Consider the following 21,401-nt stretch of genomic DNA (forward strand, 5'->3'; position numbering starts at 1 on the left):
AATACAAAAACTAGCCGGGCGAGGTGGCGGGCACCTGTAGTCCCAGCTACTCAGGAGGCTGAGGCAGGAGAATGGCGTAAACCCGGGAGGTGGAGCTTGCAGTGAGCTGAGATCTGGCCACTGCACTCCAGTCCGGGTGACAGATCGAGACTCTGCCTCAAAAAAAAAAAAAAAAAAAAAAATTAAATTTACAAGAATAAAACAACCCCATCAAAAAGTGGGCAAAGGATATGAACAGACACTTCTCAAAAGAAGATATTTATGCAGCCAACAAACATATGAAAAACAGCTCATCATCACTTGTCATTAGAGAAATGCAAATCAAAACCATAATGAGATACCATCTCAGGCCAGTTAGAATGGTGATCATTAAAAAGACAGGAAACAACAGATGCTGGAGAGGATGCAGAGAAACAGGAATGCTTTTACACTGTTGGTGAGAGTGTAAATTAGTTCAACCATTGTGGAAAACAGTGTGGCGATTCCTCAAGGATCTAGAACTAGCAATCCCATTTGACCCAGCCATCCCACTACTGGGTATATAGCTAAAGGATTACAAATCATTCTACTATAAATACATATGCACACGTATGTTTATTGTAGCACTGCGAACAATAGCAAAGACTTGGAACCATCCCAAATGCCCATCAATGATAGACTGGATAAAGAAAATGTGGCACCAGCCAAACTAAGTTTCATAAGTGAAGGAGAAATAAAATCCTTTACAGATAAGCAAATGCTTAGAGATTTTGTCACCACCAGGCCTGCCTTACAAGAGACCCTGAAGGAAGCCCTAAACATGGAAAGGAACAACCAGTACCAGCCATTGCAAAAACATGCCAAAATGTAAAGACCATCGAGGCTAGGAAGAAACTGCATCAACTAACGAGCAAAATAACCAGTTAATATCATAATGGCAGGATCAAGTTCACACATAACAATATTAACCTTAAATGTAAATGGACTAAATGCCTCCAATGAAAAGACACAGACTGGCAAACTGGATAAAGAGTCAAGACCCATCAGTCTGCTGTATTCAGGAGACCCATCTCACATGCAGAGACATACATAGGCTCAGAATAAAGGGATGGAGGAAGATCTACCAAGCAAATGGAGAACAAAAAAAAAGCAGGGGTTGCAATCCTAGTCTCTGATAAAACAGACTTGAAACCATCAAAGATCAAAAGAGATAAAGAAGGCCATTACATAATGGTAAAGGGATCAATTCAACAGGAAGAGCTAACTCTCCTAAATATATATGCACCCAATACAGGAGCACCCAGATTCATAAAGCAAGTCATTAGAGACTTACAAAGAGACTTAGACTCCCATACAATAATAATGGGAGACTTCAACACTCCACTGTCAACATTAGACAGATCAACGAGACAGAAAGTTAACAAGGATATCCAGGAATTGAACTCATCTCTGCACCAAGCGGACCTAATAGACATCTATAGAACTCTCCACCCCAAATCAACAGAATATACATTCTTCTCAGCACCACATCGCACTTATTCCAAAATTGACCACATAATTGGAAGTAAAGCACTCCTAAGCAAATGTAAAAGAACAGAAATTATAACCAACTGTCTCTCAGACCACAGTGCAATCAAACTAGAACTCAGGAATAAGAAACTCAATCAAAACCGCTCAACTACATGGAAACTGAACAACCTGCTCCTGAATGACTACTGGGTACATAACGAAATGAAAGCAGAAATAAAGATGTTCTTTGAAACCAATGAGAACAAAGATACAACATACCAGAATCTCTGGGACACATTTAAAGCAGTGTGTAGAGGGAAATTTATAGCACTAAATGCCCACAAGAGAAAGCAGGAAAGATCTAAAATTGACACTCTAACATCACAATTAAAAGAACTAGAGAGGCAAGAGCAAACACATTCAAAAGCTAGCAGAAGGCAAGAAATAACTAAGATCAGAGCAGAACTGAAAGAGATAGAGACACAAAAATCCCTCCAAAAAATCAATGAATCCAGGAGTTGGTTTTTTGAAAAGATCAACAAAATTGACAGACTGCTAGCAAGACTAATAAAGAAGAAAAGAGAGAGGAATCAAATAGATGCAATAAAAAATGATAAAGGGGATATCACCATGGACCCCACAGAAATGCAAACTACCATCAGAGAATACTATAAACACCTCTACGCAAATCAACTAGAAAATCTAGAAGAAATGGATAATTTCCTGGACACTTACACTCTCCCAAGCCTAACCAGGAAGAAGTTGAATCCCTGAATAGACCAATAGCAGGCTCTGAAATTGAGGCAATAATTAATAGCCTACCCACCAAAAAAAGTCCAGGACCTAGATGGATTCACAGCTGAATTCTACCAGAGGTACAAGGAGGAGCTGGTACCATTCCTTCTGAAACTATTCCAATCAATAGAAAAAGAGGGAATCCTCCCTAACTCATTTTATGAGGCCAACATCATCCTGATACCAAAGCCTGGCAGAGACACAACAAAAAAAGAGAATTTTAGACCAATATCCCTGATGAACATCGATGCAAAAATCCTCAATAAAATACTGGCAAACTGGATTCAGCAGCACATCAAAAAGCTTATCCACCATGATCAAGTGGGCTTCATCCCTGGGATGCAAGGCTGGTTCAACATTCACAAATCAATAAACGTAATCCAGCATATAAACAGAACCAAAGACAAGAACCACATGATTATCTCAATAGATGCAGAAAAGGCTTTTGACAAAATTCAATAGCCCTTCATGCTAAAAACGCTCAATAAATTCGGTATTGATGGAACGTACCTCAAAATAATAAGAGTTATTTATGACAAACCCACAGCTAATATCATTACTGAATGGGCAAAAACTGGAAAAATTCCCTTTGAAAACTGGCACAAGACAGGGATGCCCTCTCTCACCACTCCTATTCAACATAGTGTTGGAAGTTCTGGCTAGGGCAATCAGGCAAGAGAAAGAAATCAAGGGTATTCAGTTAGGAAAAGAAGAAGTCAAATTGTCCCTGTTTGCAGATGACATGATTGTATATTTAGAAAACCTCATTGTCTCAGCCCAAAATCTCCTTACGCTGATAAGCAACTTCAGCAAAGTCTCAGGATACAAAATTAATGTGCAAAAATCACAAGCATTCTTATACACTAGTAACAGACAAACAGAGAGCCAAATCATGAATGAACTTCCATTCACAATTGCTTCAAAGAGAATAAAATACCTAGGAATCCAACTTACAAGGGATGTCAAGGACCTCTTCAAGGAGAACTACAAACCACTGCTCAGTGAAATCAAAGAGGACACAAACAAATGGAAGAACATACCATGCTCATGGATAGGAAGAATCAATATCGTGAAAATGGCCATACTGCCCAAGGTTATTTATAGATTCAATGCCATCCCCATCAAGCTACCAATGAGTTTCTTCACAGAATTGGAAAAAACTGCTTTAAAGTTCATATGGAACCAAAAAAGAGCCTGCATTGCCAAGACAATCCTAAGTCAAAAGGACCAAGCTGGAGGCGTCACGCTACCTGACTTCAAACTATACTACAAGGCTACAGTAACCAAAACAGCATGGTACTGGTACCAAAACAGAGATATAGACCAATGGAACAGAGAACAGAACAGAGTCCTCAGAAATAATACCACACATCTACAGCCATCTGATCTTTGACAAACCTGAGAGAAACAAGAAATGGGGAAAGGATTCCCTATTTAATAAATGGTGCTGGGAAAATTGGTAGCCATAAGTAGAAAGCTGAAACTGGATCCTTTCCTTACTCCTTATACGAAGATTAATTCAAGGTGGATTAGAGACTTAAATGTTAGACCTAATACCATAAAAACCCTAGAAGAAAATCTAGGTAGTACCATTCAGGACATAGGCATGGGCAAGGACTTCATGTCTAAAACACCAAAAGCAACGGCAGCAAAAGCCAAAATTGACAAATGGGATCTAATTAAACTAAAGAGCTTCTGCACAGCAAAAGAAACTACCATCAGAGTGAACAGGCAACCTACAGAATGGGAGAAAAGTTTTGCAATCTACTCATCTGACAAAGGGCTAATATCCAGAACCTACAAAGAACTCAAACAAATTTACAAGAATAAAACAACCCCATCAAAAAGTGGGCAAAGGATATGAACAGACATTTCTCAAAAGAAGACATTCATACAGCCAACAGACACATGAAAAAATGCTCATCATCACTTGCCATCAGAGAAATGCAAATCAAAACCACAATGAGATACCATCTCATACCAGTTAGAATGGCAATCATTAAAAAGTCAGGAAACAACAGGTGTTGGAGAGGATGTGGAGAAATAGGAACACTTTTACACTGTTGGTGGGATTGTAAACTAGTTCAACCATTATGGAAAACAGTATGGCAATTCCTCAAGGATCTAGAACTAGATGTACCATATGACCCAGCCATCCCACTACTGGGTATATACCCAAAGGATTATAAATTATACTACTACAAAGACACATGCACACGTATGTTTATTGCGGCACTATTCACAATAGCAAAGACTTGGAATCAACCCAAATGTCCATCTGTGACAGACTGGATTAAGAAAATGTGGCACATATACACCATGGAATACTATGCAGCCATAAAAAAGGATGAGTTTGCATCCTTTGTAGGGACATGGATGCAGCTGGAAACCATCATTCTTAGCAAACTATCACAAGAAGAGAAAACCAAACACTGCCTGTTCTCACTCATAGGTGGGAACTGAACAATGACATCACTTGGACTCGGGAAGGGGAACATCACACATCGGGGCCTATCATGGGGAGGGGGAGAGGGGGGAGGGATTGCATTGGGAGTTATACCTGATATAAATGATGAATTGATGGGTGATGATGAGTTGATGGGTGCAGCACACCAACATGGCACAAGTATACATATGTAACAAACCTGCACGTTATGCACATGTACCCTAGAACTTAAAGTATAATAAAATAAAAAAAAAAGAAAAAAAAAAAAGAAGAAAATGTGGCACATATACACCATGGAATACTATGCAGTCATAAAAAATTATGAGTTCATGTCCTTTGCAGGGAAATGGATGAAGCTGGAAACCACCATTCTCAGTAAACTAATACAAGAACAGAAAACCAAACACCGCATGTTCTTACTTATAAGTGGGAGTTGAACAATGAGAACACATGGAAACAAGGAGGGGAACATCACACACTGGGGCCTGTAAGGGGGTGGGGGACTATACACTGGGTACAGTGTACACTGCTCGGGTGATGGGTGCACCAAAATCCCAGAAATCACCATTAAAAAACTTATCCATGTAACCAAACACCACCTGTTCCTCAAAAACCAATTGAAATAAAAATATATATGTTTTTTAAAAAAAGAAATTGGCATTTTCAGACAGTATAAATTGTTGACACTTTTTTGGACAATTTAACAATTGGGCATTTTTTTTCTGGACACTTCAACAATATCTAACATAATTTTAAATTTATATCATTTGACTCAAAAAGTTCACTGCTAGAAATGTGTCCTCGTATTTACAAATATAACTATGTAAAGATATGTAGTACAATGTTTCCAGTTTTCTGTTAATTCAAAAACTTAATGAGTGTGAAATATTTAATACATTATAGCAGGAATCCCCAACTTTCAATGGTACCCTTCCATGGTCTGTTAGGAAACGGGTTACACAGCAGGAGGTGAGTGGCATGTGCACGAACAAAGCTTCATTGGTATTTACAGCTGTTCCCATCAATTGCCTTACACCTAAGCTCTGCCTCCTGTCAGATCAGAGGTGGTATTAGATTCTCATAGGAGCGCGAATCCTGTTATGAACTGCGCATGAGAGAGATGTAGGTTGTGCACTCCTTATGAGAATCTAATGCTTCATGATCTGTAACTGTCTCCCATTACCCCCAGATGGGGTTGTATAGTTGCAGGAAAACAAGCTCAGGGCTCCCACTGATTCTATATTATGGTGAGTTTTATAATTATTTCATTATATATTCCAATGTAATAATAATGGAAATAAAGTACTCAAAAATGTAATACACTTGAATCATCCCAAAACCATTCCCTACCAGACCCCCACCCTCCTACTGCACACCTCTCCACTCCCCGCCACATCCAAGGAAAAATTTTCTTCCCCAAAACCAGTCCCTGGTACCAAAAAGGTTGGGGACTGCTGCATTATAGTACACCCATGCTATTGGATTTCTCTGCCACCATCACAAAGGATAAGTTAGATCTTTATATACTCTTATGGAAAGTGCTTTAAGACATGAAAGCAAACTGTAACTACATGAATGCTACGTTTGAACAGGACATAAATAGCTGTATATAAATATACACATATAGAAGCATATAAACACACATATATGTATTGTATGTAAGCACATATGCTGATATTTACATATAATTTTTATAGAAAGACATAAAAGTGCTAAGAATCCTATTTTCCATGAAGCATGGATGGGGGGATAGATCACTTATTTTTTTCATTTTAATACCTATATAAAACTAATTTTTACTATGCCATTATTTTAATAAATTTGAATTGTAATGTTAAAGAAGAAATGCAGAATTAATCCTTCCCAATATATTAATGCAAGTCAAGCATTTTTCTAGGTGCTGAGGATGCACCAATGGACAAAACCATCATGGAACCTGTTTCAGCAGAACTTCCATTCTATTTGAACACATTGAATAAAGATATAGTCAAAAATGGTTTATCATTATGGCTAAGCAAATAGATAAAGTACATCAAAAGCTTGTTTTCTTAATGTAAATATTCCCTTTATAAATACATTTTCTTATACTACTGATTCTTATATAGGCTTATTTTCATCAGAAGTATCAATTACATTCTATATGTCTTGAGTTCTAAACTTTGAGGAGCCTAAGTATGTACAGTTTTACTATACAGATGAATTAGATTGGTAACTGCAGCAGCTTGTACAACAACCTGCTTACCAAATGTCCCTATCTCTTTTTAAAAATGTATTTATTTTTTCCATTTTTAGTTGACACATAATAATTATACATATTTATGGGCTACAGAATAGTATTTTCATACATGTATACCATGTGTAATGATCAAATCAGGGTAATTAGCATATCCATCACCTCAAATATTTATCACTTTTTGTACTGACAATATTCAAAATCTTCTATCTTTCTGAATATATACAAGGAATTATAGTTTAACCATATTCACTCTAGAGTGCTGTAAAACACCAGAACTCATCTCTTATATCTAGGTGTAATTTTGTAACTGTTAACCAACTTCTCTTCACCTGCCTCCTACCATTTCCAGCTTCTAATACTCACAATTCTACTCTCTTTTTTAAATGAAAACAATCAACAAAGTGAAGAGACAACCTGTAGAATGGCAGAAAACATTTGCAAAGTATTCATCTGACAAAGGACTAATATCCAGAATATACAAAGAACTCAAACAACAAAACAGTGAAAATACAAATAATGCAATAGAAAGTGGGCTCTTTTTTGGCTCCATATGAACTTTAAAGCAGTTTTTTCCAATTCTGTGAAGAAACTCATTGGTAGCTTGATGGGGATGGCATTGAATCTATAAATAACCTTGGGCAGTATGGCCATTTTCACGATATTGATTCTTCCTATCCATGAGCATGGTATGTTCTTCCATTTGTTTGTGTCCTCTTTGATTTCACTGAGCAGTGGTTTGTAGTTCTCCTTGAAGAGGTCCTTTGCATCCCTTGTAAGTTAGATTCCTAGGTATTTTATTCTCTTTGAAGCAATTGTGAATGGAAGTTCATTCATGATTTGGCTCTCTGTTTGTCTGTTACTGGTGTATAAGAATGCTTGGAACCAAAAAAGAGCCCACATTGCCAAGACAATCCTAAGTCAAAAGAACAAAGCTGGAGGCATCACGCTACCTGACTTCAAACTATACAAGGCTACAGTAACCAAAACAGCATGGTACTGGTACCAAAACAGAGATATAGACCAATGGAACAGAACAGAGTCCTCAGAAATAATACCACACATCTACAACCATCTGATCTTTGACAAACCTGAGAGAAACAAGAAATGGGGGAAAGGATTCCCTATTTAATAAATGGTGCTGGGAAAATTGGCTAGCCATAAGTAGAAAGCTGAAACTGGATCCTTTCCTTACTCCTTATACGAAAATTAATTCAAGATGGATTAGAGACTTAAATGTTAGACCTAATACCATAAAAACCCTAGAAGAAAACCTAGGTAGTACCATTCAGGACATAGGCATGGGCAAGGACTTCATGTCTAAAACACCAAAAGCAACGGCAGCAAAAGCCAAAATTGACAAATGGGATCTAATTAAACTAAAGAGCTTCTGCACAGCAAAAGAAACTACCATCAGAGTGAACAGGCAACCTACAGAATGGGAGAAAAGTTTTGCAATCTACTCATCTGACAAAGGGCTAATATCCAGAACCTACAAAGAACTCAAACAAATTTACAAGAAAAAAACAAACAACCCCATCCAAAAGTGGGCAAAGGATATGAACAGACATTTCTCAAAAGAAGACATTCATACAGCCAACAGACACATGAAAAAATGCTCATCATCACTCGCCATCAGAGAAATGCAAATCAAAACCACAATGAGATTCCATCTCACACCAGTTAGAATGGCAATCATTAAAAAAATCAGGAAACAACAGGTGCTGGAGAGGATGTGGAGAAATAGGAACACTTTTACACTGTTGGTGGGACTGTAAACTAGTTCAACCATTATGGAAAACAGTGTGGCAATTCCTCAAGGATCTAGATCTAGATGTACCATATGACCCAGCCATCCCACTACTGGGTATATACCCAAAGGATTATAAATCATGCTGCTATAAAGACACATGCACACGTATGTTTATTGCGGCACTATTCACAATAGCAAAGACTTGGAATCAACCCAAATGTCCATCTGTGACAGACTGGATTAAGAAAATGTGGCACATATACACCATGGAATATTATGCAGCCATAAAAAAGGATGAGTTTGCGTCCTTTGTAGGGACATGGATGCAGCTGGAAACCATCATTCTTAGCAAACTATCACAAGAACAGAAAACCAAACACCGCCTGTTCTCACTCATAGGTGGGAACTGAACAATGACATCACTTGGACTCGGGAAGGGGAACATCACACATCGGGGCCTATCATGGGGAGGGGGGAGGGGGGAGGGATTGCATTGGGAGTTATACCTGATATAAATGACGAATTGATGGGTGCTGACGAGTTGATGGGTGCAGCACACCAACATGGCACAAGTATACATATGTAACAAACCTGCACGTTATGCACATGTACCCTAGAACTTAAAGTATAATAAAAAAAAATGAAAAAATAAAATAAAATAAATAAAATAAAAAGTGGGCAAATGAACTGAACATATATTTCTCAAAAGACAACATCCAAATGGCTGACAAATATATGAAAAAATGTTCAACATCACTAATCAGCAGGGAAATGCAAATCAAAACCACAAGATCCTAACTCACCCAAATTAGAATGGCTATCATCAAAAAACCAAAAAATAACACATGCTGGTGAGGATGAGACGAAAAGGGAACTGTTATACACTGTTGGTGGGAATGTAAATTAATGCAACCAGTATGGAAAAAAGTATAAAGTTTCCTCAAAAAATTAAAAACAGAACTACTGTAAAATCCAGGAATCCCGCTACTGGGTATTTATTCAAAGTAAAGAGAATCAGAATGTTAAAGGAGTAATTCTACCCCCATGTTTATTGCAGCACTAGGTCAAAATAGCTAATATATGGAATCAACCTAAATCTCCAACAACAGATGAATAGACAAGAAAAAAGCTGTATACTTTGTTATGACATTCATTATTAGGTCATAACAATAAATGAAATCCTGTCTCTTATCTTAATCACTGGCAACGAGCTTGGGTTTCATATCTATCCAAGGGTAATTGAGAGATGAATAGAAAATTACTGCCTGTTACAATAGATTGTTTAGTTACATCCTTAAGGTTTCATTTTCAGCTGGCATCAATCTGGTTATCCAAATTATACCAGTTGCTTTCTCTATAAATATTTATAAAATGTTCTGCAACTAAAATAATTATGTAGCTAAATTTTCATTTCTTAGGATCAACATTATAAGGATCCGCTGAACAGATCATATGGTTCAAATCGATAGTTTCATAATAAGGATTTCAATGTTCACGGAGTTGAAGTGCTTTGTCCAAAGTCAATCAACCAGACTTAAGTAGAATCAGGTATCCTGATTCCCAGTCCAGGGGACTTTCTTCTACACTGTGCTACTGTGTACTATGGGTCTAGAATCAGGTAGTGTTACTGATTTATCACTGATCCAATTTCCCTTTCTTTACAATCTTATGGGCATTTTCCAAATATCACACCCTTTCTGTGAATGTGGAATTCTTTTCTAATATTTTAATTAGTCTATACAAAACATAATTATTCTCTCATTTTCTCTATTTTTGTGCAAGATCCAAATAGATATTTACAGGTGCAGACCAAAAATCTCAGTTGGGAAGAAGAGCAAACAATGTTTTTTTTTCAAAATACCATCACACATGTGGGCAGATTTTTTATGTTTCTTGGAATCCACTAAGTACACTAAGTAGCTCCATGATCTGAAAATTGTGGACAAATTATTAACAGGAAAATGACAAGTTAAGAGAAGGAAAAAATTCCCCAAAGCTGAAATCCTCCTCTTTTTATTGTTCAATAACTAATTAACAAAGCCAGTTATTTCTTTCTTTTTTTTTTATTATACTTTAAGTTCTAGGGTACATGTGCATAACGTGCAGGTTTGTTACATATGTATACTTGTGCCATGTTGGTGTGCTGCACCCATCAACTCGTCAGCACCCATCAATTCGTCATTTATATCAGGTATAACTCCCAATGCAATCCCTCCCCCCTCCCCCCTCCCCCCTCCCCATGATAGGCCCCGATGTGTGATGTTCCCCTTCCCGAGTCCAAGTGATGTCATTGTTCAGTTCCCACCTATGAGTGAGAACAGGCGGTGTTTGGTTTTCTGTTCTTGTGATAGTTTGCTAAGAATGATGGTTTCCAGCTGCATCCATGTCCCTACAAAGGACGCAAACTCATCCTTTTTTATGGCTGCATAATATTCCATGGTGTATATGTGCCACATTTTCTTAATCCAGTCTGTCACAGATGGACATTTGGGTTGATTCCAAGTCTTTGCTATTGTGAATAGTGCCAGCAATAAACATACGTGTGCATGTGTCTTTATAGCAGCATGATTTATAATCCTTTGGGTATATACCCAGTAGTGGGATGGCTGGGTCATATGGTACATCTAGTTCTAGATCCTTGAGGAATTGCCACACTGTTTTCCATAATGGTTGAACTAGTTTACAATCCCACCAACAGTGTAAAAGTGTTCCTATTTCTCCACATCCTCTCCAGCACCTGTTGTTTCCTGATTTTTTAATGATTGCCATTCTAACTGGTGTGAGATGGTAATCTCATTGTGGTTTTGATTTGCATTTCTCTGATGGCGAGTGATGATGAGCATTTTTTCATGTGTCTGTTGGCTGTATGAATGTCTTCTTTTGAGAAATGTCTGTTCATATCCTTTGCCCACTTTTGGATGGGGTTGTTTGTTTTTTTCTTGTAAATTTGTTTGAGTTCTTTGTAGATTCTAAAGCCAGTTATTTCTTAATGCTTTAACTATGTAGGACACTATTTAACAACAAGAAAAATAGAAGATAAGATTTTAAAATAGAAATTCTACAATTGGCATTATTACCTGAACTTTATTTCTCATCTGTTACACTGTTTTGAATGTAAACACAGAGGAGAAATGTCATAGAAATTATCTTACTCACAAGATGGTGTTTAATTATTTTCGGCATCAGTGTAATAGATAGTAAAGGGTTGTTTCTAAAAATGTGGACTGGTTAAAAATTTTATTCCTTCATCAATACACACTCTTATTTTATGTGTCCAATTCTATATCATTCTGTAGGATTATGACAGCCTAAATGTCTTGAGAAGGAAGAAAAAAAGGAAAAGAAGAAAGAAGAAAACCAATGGAACTATACCTGAGTTGTTAAATTAAATGATCGGTGTTATTAAAAGAACCTAAGTTGTTTGCTGAGCACTTAAGCAGCTTGGTAAATAGAGTCCTACTCAAGTCTGTCGAGATGGAAAGTTAAATAGAGCAAATTTCTCCCTGTAAGGACATCACATTGAAGATAATAGATATTGTTAGCATCCACAGTTACCCATCTTGTTTCCTTTTCTATGATTCAGGAAAACCAGCACTAGATCAGATAATTAGAGATTTAGAAAAGAAGCACTACCTTCAAGACTTACAATCTTTTTTCTCCTTAAAATCCAAAGGGAAGGAGATGTATGAGCCCAGGTGCATTACTCAAATCTCATCACCACCTGCATTTGGTCTCTTTCTGACAAACACACTCTTTTTTCCTGTGTATCCCTATTATCTTTAATGACTGGCAAAAAGCAAATAGGAGCAATGAGGATTGGGGCTAAAAGTTACCAGGTGTGCAGGTTCATTAGAAAGAACTAATGAATGATTGTACTGCACAATTCAAAGGATTGTAAATAACCAACATATGATTATAAAGCATTATGAAAATACTGAGTTTTCTGCATGCAAATGCTAATATAACTCAGCTTCTCATGTATGTGAAAGACCATTTTAATGCTAAATGCCATTCACATATGCCTTTTCCTCAGAGGCAAGCACAATAGAGCTTTTGGATAATGAAAGACTCAAACCCTACTTTCTTCCCTCTCATTGGCCCAAGGAAGCAGCAGGAATAAAAAAAGAATGAAGTAGCATTTTTTTGCTCCACATATTTGGAGCTAACAGCATGGGGTATAGCCTATGAGAGAAAACAGTCTCTTCCCAGAACCTTAAATCAAAGAATTGAGGCAAGTCTGGGAGTTGCCTTCCCCATTAGCCATGACATTATTCCTTATTCAGGTATTGGATTGTTTGTGTTTCACTTCTAGAAACAGAGGTTGGTTTGATTTCTTTGTTCTCTGGCCATCTCTACTAGGGTGGTAAGGCGAAGTGGAAAAAAGCTCAATTCAGTGCACATGACACCCTGTTGTAAAAACTTTAGAGTTTTTAAATGTAAAAGTATCATTTACAGATGTTTGTTAAAATATAGATTCCTGGTCCCACACCTAGTGAATGGTTACTATGGCTGCATAATAAATTATCTCAAAACATAGTGACTTAAAACCCATTCAAAAGTTTTTGCTTACCATTTTGTGGGTCAGGAATTCAGGAAGGGCTCAGAAGGGATGCTCTAGAGTTTCTCACATGATTGGAATCAGATGTTGGCAGAGACTAGACCCATCAATTGGACTGGGTCAGCTGGACTGTATATCCAAGATAGTGTGTCCACATATCCACATAGCCAGGGGCTGATGCTTACTGTTGACTGGGAGCCTTAGCTGAAGCTGTTGACCAGAGCATCTCTATGGGCCTCTCCAGCACAGTAGGATTAAAGTAGTCAAACTTCTTAGATGGCAGTTAGCTTCTCCTGGAGTAAGTGTCCCAACAGGGCCAGGATGGAGGAGTGTAGCTTTTCTGGCCTATCCACAGAACTCGCGTAGTGCCACCTCTTTCAAAATCTGTTGGTTTAAGTAGCCACAAACCTTCCCCGATTCAAAGGAAGAGGATATAGAACCTACCATTCAATGGAAAGATTATTAAATAATTCTTGACTTTGAAGTAAACAGTCTTCCCTCTGGATACAAATTCTTTATATTCCTTCCACTTGCAAAATACACTCTTCTCTTCATCCTAAGTCCCCAAAGTCTCCTCTTATTGTGATATCAACTTGAAGTCCAGGACCTTGTCTTCTAAACTAGGTCTAGTGTGGATGAGAGTCCTTATGTATTATTCCTTGAGTGTGAGTCCTCTTATTTTGAAGACCTATGAGCTGAAAAAATAAATTATTTGCTCTTTGCCCCACATATGAGTGTGGATGGGTACAGGATAACCACTCTATGTATTTCTATTTTAAAAAGAGGAAAACAGGAGGTAGAAGCAATTTCTGGCTCATAGCAAGTTTGAATCCAACCAGATACATGCTTCAGTTTCTTAACTAAGGTTCCGTTATTTTCCAGGAATCTTAACTTTTCTTCTGGATTCTTGGTTCACCTTCTCAGTCATCTTTCCCTATCCAGAAGAAATTGCCTGTGTTTGCAACTGAGTATCATTCTTACTCTACTTTCTGACTCTATTAATTCTATCTTTGTCCTTTTCAAAACAAGTTGATATAATTTCTTTAAAACCATAATGGCCTTCCTGCATGTAAATTTACAAACCCATCTATTAAAAGCCCACCTCACAAATCTCTTTGAAATAATTATCTTTCTCTACCCCAGGACCCCTGTGGGACCAGCATGAAATAATAAAATGAATATTCATAGGAGCCTGATTGTGATTATTTAGCAGAAAGCATCTGTGAGATTTTTTTCTTAATACCCTTATAAGGCTTTGTTTAAGAGTCTTTGAGGTACCACCTTACATTTTTCTGTCTTCTTAAAAAATCACTTTAGAATCACACTCTTACCTTCATTTTTACTGAGATATTTTCCTGAAAGTTCCTTAGCTTTGATATTTGCTCTGTGACTCCTTCTTACTTGTCCTCTGGAAAAATACAAAATCACACAAATGCCTCAAATTGCCTTTACCACTATTCAATGTTTATTCAAAATAAGTAGTCATACCAGGGGAAAAATACCTGTTTACAAACGTAAAGAACAAAATCAGAAATCTTGTTGAGAACTAAAAACTGAACAGGAATAAAATAAAAATTTACAATTAAAAATTACAGAAACTGGCTGAGTGGGCTGGCTCATGCCTGTAATTCTAGCACTCTGGAAAGCAAAGATGTATGGATCACCTGAGGTCAGGAGTTTGAAACCAGCCTGGCCAACATGGTGAAACCTGGCCTCTACTAAAAATACAAAAATTAGCCGGTGGTGGTAGGCTCCTGTAATCCCAGGTACTCGGGAGGCTGAGGTTGGAGAATCACTTGAACCCCGGAGGCAGAGGTTGCAGTGAGCTGAGATTGCACCTCTGCTCTCCAGCCTGGGTGACAGAGTGAGCTCTGTCTCAAAAGAAAAAAATAATTACAGAAATTAAGATCTCAAAGCATAAGTTTAACAGGAGATTAGATATAAGAAGATAATGGTTAGTGAACTAGAAGATAGGTAAGATAAAAATGCCTAGACTGAAACACAGAGAATAAAGATAGAGAATACAGGAAAGAACATAAGAGATATACAAAAGACAATGAAAAGATCTAATATGTGTTTTTAGGGTTACAATAGGAAAGGAGAGAGAACGAGACAGAAATAATACTTGAAAAGGTAACAACAGAGAATTTCCCCAAATAGACAAAATATATTAAAAAATGCTGGAAACTGCATAGATTCAAGAATGGCTAGGAACCTGAAACAAGATAAATACACAAGCATATCATAGTAAAGCTGCTTAAAACCAAAGAGAAAAAAATCTTGAAGGGAGCTAGGAAAAAAGTTAAGTATAATCTTCAAAGAAGGAACAGTAACACTAGTATTTGACTTCCCAACAGAAACAATAGAAGCTGAAAGGCAGTGGAATGACATTTTCAAAATGCTTAAAGAAAAATTCTATCAACATAGAAAACCACACCCAAAAAATGAAAGTGAAAAAATACACTCTTAGAAAAATAACACTCACAGGCATTTGTCACTACCAGGCCTGCACTAGAGGAATTGCTAAGGGGAATTCTTCCAGGAGAAGGAAACTTTCTCAGCAGGAAGCACAAAGCTCTTCCTTTCTCAGAAGGAAATGAAGAGCAACAGGAAGCACACATACGCGAATCAATCCAAGAAACGTTGCCTGTATAATAAAACCCTAAGTGCAATGTCTTACGGAGTCTAGAATATATGTAGAATTGACTACATTTAAAACAATAGTACAAAAAGTGAGGAAGAAGTGTATTTTGCCACAGTGAAAAACAAAAAGGTTTAGAGGGGGTAAGGCGCTCTTGTGTAACGTGATAAATGGTAAAACTCTTAATTTATATTAGACTCTAGTAAGTCAATATGAGTGTTGTGATATTTAGGGTGACCACCAAAAGAAGAATAAAGCTATTTATGACTAAAACGTCACAGGAAGAAATGAAGTAAAAGTTAATTAATATAATAAATACTTTATATAAAAGGCCAGAAAGGAAAGAAAATGTAGCACAATTGGTGTGACAAATAGAAAACAAAGAGACTACACTTAAATACTTCAGTAGTGACATTAAAGGTAAATAGAATAAATGCTCCAAATTAGAGATAAGAGGGCCTGATTGGATTTCAAAAACTCAATCCTATGGTGCTTACAAGCATTCCTTAAATATAAAGATACAAAAAGGTTGAAAATAAAATATGGCAAAAAAATAACATAACATGTAATTTAGAAAAGGCTATACTAAAAAATAAGTGCTATAGCAATACTAATTACAAAGCAGACTTTACAAGAAGCAGCATTACTGGGGACAAAGAGAAGCATTTATAATGATAAGAATGTCCATCCACTAGAAACTATGAGAATTATAGATCTGTAGGCACCTAACACAAAACATCCTCAAAATGATGAGCCAAAATTGATGGAACAAAGAAGAAGAAGAAAAAGCATAACCATGGTAGGAGAATTTAACATACTTTCATCGGTACCTAATAAGACAAACAATCCCCAAATAAGTAAGGTATACAATATTTAAGTAACACAACAAACTGATCTAAATGTCATACAGATTATTTATTTTTTTTTAAGATGAAGTCTCAGTTCTGTCACCCAGGCTGGAGTGCAGTGGCATGATCTTGGCTCACTACAACCTCTCCCTCAAGTGATTCTTGTGCCTCAGCCTCCTGAGTAGCTAGAATCACAGGTATGCACCACCAAGCCAGGCTAATTTTTGTATTTTTAGTAGAGATGGGGTTCTGCCATGTTGGCCAGGCTGGTCTTAAACTCCTGACTTCAGGTGATCTGCCTGCCTTGGCCTCCCAAAGTGCTGGGATTATAGGCATCAGCCATGACTCCTGGCCAGATTATTGCTAAAACAAAACGAAACAAAGAACAAACAGCAGAATATGCATTATTTTAGCATTTGTTAAACATACGCTAAAATTGACAATATTATTGGGCATAAGGCAAATATTAATGCATTTCAAAGAACTCAAACTGTAGAGTGTATTTCCTCTGACCAGAGTAGAATTAAATTAGGAATCAGTAATATAGATACTGAGGAACTCCCTAAAGGTTTGGTAGTTAAGCCTTCTACTTGTAAGCCAATGTAGTAAAACAAGAAGTCACAGTACTAATTAGAGAATATTTTGAACTGGATGATAATAAAAAACCAAATATAAAAAAAAAATCGTAAGATACAATTAAAGTCATGAGTAGAATGATAAAATAAGCCTTATTTATGTTAGAAAAGAAAAATGAAAATCAATTACATAAATAAAAATTTTAAGAAATTGTGTAAGTATACCAAATTAACATACCCTAAAGAAGTAAATAACGTGCAGAAATAAATGAATTAGAAAAACAATAAACAATAGAATCAACAGTGAAAAGATGGTTGAGAAAAGTCTTACAAGACTGACACTCCTAGTAAAGTGATCAAGATAAAATTGTCAATAAAGAACTTCTGTCCATAAAATATAACTCCAATAAATATGTAAGAAAAAGACAGATAACCTAATTTAAAAAGACAAAATATATAGAAAGTTAATTCACAGAAAAGTAAATGCAAATAACCAATAAATAAGTTTTAAAGTACTCAATTTTGTAAAAGTTTTTATTTTAGGTTCAGAGGTTCATGTGCAGATTTGTTACACAGGTAAACTCGCGTAATGAGGGTTAGGTGTACAGATTATTTTGTTACCCAGGTACTAAGCCCAGTACCCAATAGATTTTCTGACTCTCTCCCTCGTCCCACCCACCACCCTCCAGTAAGCACCAATGTGTGTTGTTCCCCTCCATGTGTCCATGCATTTTCACCATTTAGTTCCCACATAGAAGTGAGAATATGTGGTATTTGGTTTTCTTTTCCTGCATTAGTTTGCTAAAGATAATGGCCTCCAGCACCGTCCATGTACCCACAAAAACACGATCTCATTCTTTATTATAGCTGCATAGTATTCTATGGTATATATGTACCACATTTTCTTTATCCAATCTGTCATCGATGGGCATCTAGGTTGATTCCATGTCTTTGCTATTGTGAATAGTGCTGCAATGAACATTCGCATGCATGTGTCTTTAGGACAGAATGATTTATATTCTTTTGGGTATATACCCCGTGATGGGATAGCTGGGTCAAATGGCAGTTGTGTTTTTAGCTCTTTGAGAAATTGCCACATTGCTTTCTACAATGGTTGAACTAATTTACACTCCCACCAACAGTGTATAAGCAGTCTCTTTTCTCCGCAACCTTGCCAATATGTTACTTTTTGACTTTTTAAGAATACCCATTCTGACTGGTGTGAGATGGTCGGTCTCCCATTGTGGTTTTGATTTGCATTTCTCTAATGAAACAACCCCAGTAAAAACTGGGCAAAGGGCATGAACAGACCCTTTTCAATAGATGACATACGCGTGGCCAGCAAGTGTATTTTTTACAGTTCTCAATTTTATTAGTCATTGAGAAATGCAAACAAAACCACAATGACTTATCAGTATAAATGCACCAGAATGACATTTGAAAACAAAACAAGTGACCAAAACACCACTTAACTATATCAAATATTGGTGAGAATGTGGAGCAATTGTGTTTTTTAGATGGGAGTAAAAATTGGTACAATTACCTTGGAAAACCAATTGCAGTATTTATTAAAAGATGAACACGTGCCTAACCTATAACCTACATATCTCACTCTTAAGTACATAATCAGAGAAATGTATGAACATGTGTACCAAAGGAGATGTATTAGAATGTTTATTCCAGCATTATTTATAATAGCCCCCAAGCAGGAAACAGCATAAATGTTCATCAACAGTAGAACGGATTTTAAAAATTGTGGCAAATTTGCACAGTGGGATTTTGAACAGTAATAAAAATGAACTACTGCCAAAGAAAACAACGTGGCCAGCTCTCACAAATATGTTGAGTGACAGAAAGACACAAAAGATTACCTACTGATTCTATTTACATCAATTTCAAAAGCAGACAAAACTAATCTATGCTGTTAAAAATCAAGATAGGATTTATGCCTGGGGAGGGGCCACAAGGGAGATATCTGTGATGCAGGTAATGTTCTGCTTCATGCTGGTAGGGTCACGCAAAAGTGTTTACTTTGTGATCATTCATCAAGTTGTACACTTATGATTTGTTGTGTGCATTTTCCTGTATATTTTACACATCAATATAAAAGTTTATAATAAAGACAAACCAAAGTACAGGTACTCCTTGCTTTGCAAAGTAGTGCCAGCCTATAAAAATGACAATGCAAACTGAACCTGTACAATCATGGGAAAAATTACAACTGTTCTGTGATTTTTATTTTTATTTTATTTTTAAATTAATTAATTAATTTATTTATTTTTGAGACAGAGTCTTGATCTGTTGTTCAGGCTGGAGTACAGTGGTGCAATCTCAGCTCACTGCAACCTCCACCTCCCAGGTTCAAGCGATTCTCCTGCCTCAGCCTTCTGAGTAGCTGGGGTTACAGGTGCACATCACCACTCCTGGCTAATTTTTGTATTTTTAGTAGAGATGGGGTTTCACCGTGTTGGCCAGGCTGGTCTCAAACTCCTGACCCTAGATGATCCACCCGCCTTGGCCTCCCAAAATGCTGGGATTACAGGCATAGGACACTGCGCCCAGCTGTGTTCTGTGATTTTTAAAAACGTATTTTTGTACTTTATACAGTTACAGTTGATAGGCTCAGGTAACTGCAATTTGATCCATGCTCTTGGGGGATTTATTCAACTAGACCTTGGTAATTAAAATTTAGGCATATTAAAATCACAAAAAGTAATGGCTACCTCTAATTTGAAACTTTCTCTTCTGCTTTCTTTTTGTGTTAAGACACACCAGATTTTATTATAATTACTTATCCACATTCCAGTCTCAGTTGTTACATTATATCCACATTATATCCACATGCCTTGCATAATATCTGGCATATGTCAAATGCTCAATAAACATTTGTTGAATAAATGATCCAAGACCTGGATATCTACTATAATCCTCAAAAGGAGAATAAACCCCAAAGGACTTGAGAAATGACTTCTAGCAGCCTTAGAAGACACTTCAATTAATTTCACATAACCTAAAATAGTAATAAAAATTCAGTAATATAAATTCAAATAGAAATACTTAATATTTCCTAACAGACAAGTCAGACATTTTGCTAGGTGACTGGGAGTCAGGTATCAAAGAGACATAGTCTTCCTCAGGAAGCTTACAGCATGGTGGGAAAATATCTGTGTTACCTTAGGCTACAGAATGAAGGTGGTTGACATTTTCTTTTACTCATTATCAACATTCATGACACCCATGTTTTACCCTCTTAAGAAAATAAGTCAGGCTGGGTGCTGTGGCTCACTCCTATAATACTGGCACTTTGGGAGGCTGAGGTGGGTAGATTGCTTGAGCCCAGGAATTTGAGACCAAACTGGGCAACATGGTGAAACACTGTCTCTACCAAAAAACAAAACAACACAAAACAAACAGAAAACAATGAGCTAGGCATGGTGGTGCACACCTGTAATCCCAACTACTCGGGAGGCTGAGGTGGGAGGATGGTTTGAGCCCAAGAGGCAGAGGTTGTAATGAGCCATAATAGTGCCACTGTGCTCCAGCCTGGGTGACAGAGTCAGACACTTTCTCAAGAAAAAAAAAAAAGTCATAATTTCAGTCCTTGCAAGGCACAATGGTGTTCTCGTTAAGCATGTTTTGCTACTGTTGAAGCTACTGTTTGTAGCCTTGATCCTGCACAGCAGTTCAGTTACAGCTTCCTATTATCTTACCCTACCCTCACTGCATTGCCTTTCTAATGGGAAGATTCCCTGGAGCAAGGGGAGGAACACTGGAAAAGCAAGTCCTAACAATACATGCCATGCAGTCGGCTTAGGCTGTTTCCTCCTCCTCAAATGCTTGTCTATAAGGCTTCCACTGTCCCTTTCACCTGATCAGTGCTAACTCGTTCTTTAAAGCTCAGATTCCTGGCCCCACAGTCTGGACCAAAAATTCCCTTAGATGTTTTTATAGTAGCATACATTTTTTTCTTCCTAGCACTCATCTCACTTTGCAATTATATGTTATTTGTGTGAATATTTGATCAATGTCTATCTCCCAAGAAAAACTCAATGCCATAAATTCAC

Source organism: Rhinopithecus roxellana, chromosome 1, assembly GCF_007565055.1.
Source record: "Rhinopithecus roxellana isolate Shanxi Qingling chromosome 1, ASM756505v1, whole genome shotgun sequence".
In the NCBI taxonomy this organism is placed as follows: domain Eukaryota; kingdom Metazoa; phylum Chordata; class Mammalia; order Primates; family Cercopithecidae; genus Rhinopithecus; species Rhinopithecus roxellana.